Raw genomic sequence first — 1,795 nt, forward strand, 5'->3', positions numbered from 1 at the left:
TTACTTAAAGTTTTCCTTAGTTGAACCAAAAAAAGTATTTTTACTTAAACATATCCTAACATTTTTTCTTTATAAAAGTTGTAGTTATAATTATCATTTTGACTATTATTTGATGTAAAAGTATATTACAAAAATTATAAAGAAATTAGGTACCCACAGTCAATTGATTGTTTTCATTTTTGTAAACAATTTATTATTACGAATTACCTTTTTCAAGTAAATATTACTTAGTAAGTATTACTACTTATATTTACAAACATAATATAAAATTATTATTTACAAATTTACAATAAAACTAGTGCGTTAATATAAAATGATTTATTTGGTATATCATGAGAGAGTCGGGATTTATATGTTTTTACACATCGTTTCTGAGTACCTATTGGCAGTCTTATGAAAGTAAAAAATGTAGATAGTACAATTTATAGTAAAGTCATATTTTTAATACAATTTAAGACTTTTTGAGCAACTATCTTAGACCATTTAAATAATTTTTAAATTTTCTTAAAATTTCGGGGGGCGGGCTGCAGCCCCCTCAGCCCCTTCAATGGCTACGCCACTGTAGTAGACAGAAGGTTAGTATAGGTAATAGGCACTATAGCCGGCACAGTTCACAGGGGTGGCTCCAAAGTCATTATTAGGAGGTGACTAAGTCATCATTTTTAGAAAATGTTGATGATTTTTTTTGCAATTTTGTTTTTAATAGTATAAAATTGTTAAGAAATACAGCTTTGGAAGTGGGCCCTAGGGCCTTCCTGGAGTCACCCCTGACAGTTCAACGGATAACCGTCCGTAGAGTTTGGTCTGTGTAAACAAATTCCCTACGATAACCAAAGAGTGGGAATAAATTTGTGCAGTCAGAAAAAATCATTAAAAAAAACCCTGACTTATATACTTAAGTCTTCAATCAATGATGGAATCCAACAAAATAATTATATTATTTGAGATCCTGAACGGAGCTATAAATGTATTGATTTTACAATGATGTATTTTTTTATTTTTTATTTTATGTTTTATTTATAATTTTTATATTTGTGTCTATCACCACTGTTTGGGGCAGTAGAACTGCTTCGATTTTTTTCAACAGTATCTTGTTTGAGGGGAGAGTGAATCTAGTTGGTACACTCGGAAGGTCTGCAAAATTTAAAATTCCCAATAGTTTTCGAAAACTATTAATTGTAGATACATGAAAATATTACTGAATGTTTATATTTTCATTTTATATACACTGTAACATTTTGAAAATATTTTAACTCTTTTTGAACTATTAATGGACAATTTTAAATTTCATTTTTTATAGTTTATTTTATATAAATATTAATAAAAAAAATTTTTGTTGGGCCAAAAAGCATGAAAATTTAATACAAGGATTCTGATATATTGTCACAATGGAAGTTGAAAATATTAAAAATACATAGGCACAATTTTTTTTTATAAGCATTTAAAATTTTAAAGTTCAAATTTTGACAAAATGTGTCCGGTGGACTGAAGAAACGGAGCGGTTTCACTTACCCGTCGTTTGCCGTTCCACGGGTGGCTTGCAGACAGACTTAATTCTTCATTTTATAGTATAAGATTAATAGATTAATTTATATTTGAAGATTAAGGGCCCGTTTTACAATAGTTAAACCAAGGCCTAAAATATATCTGATTTCAGGGGACACACGACACACTTATTAATTGAACTGATACTTTTGGGCTTTGACAGTTTTCTATAGGAAACATAAAACCTGTAGGGGCTATAGGCGTAGATAAGTGGGGGGGGGGGGGGCAGTAAAGTGTTTGAATATTATTT

The sequence above is a fragment of the Acyrthosiphon pisum genome, unplaced genomic scaffold, assembly GCF_005508785.2.
Source record: "Acyrthosiphon pisum isolate AL4f unplaced genomic scaffold, pea_aphid_22Mar2018_4r6ur Scaffold_21898;HRSCAF=25236, whole genome shotgun sequence".
Taxonomy (NCBI): Eukaryota; Metazoa; Arthropoda; class Insecta; order Hemiptera; family Aphididae; genus Acyrthosiphon; species Acyrthosiphon pisum.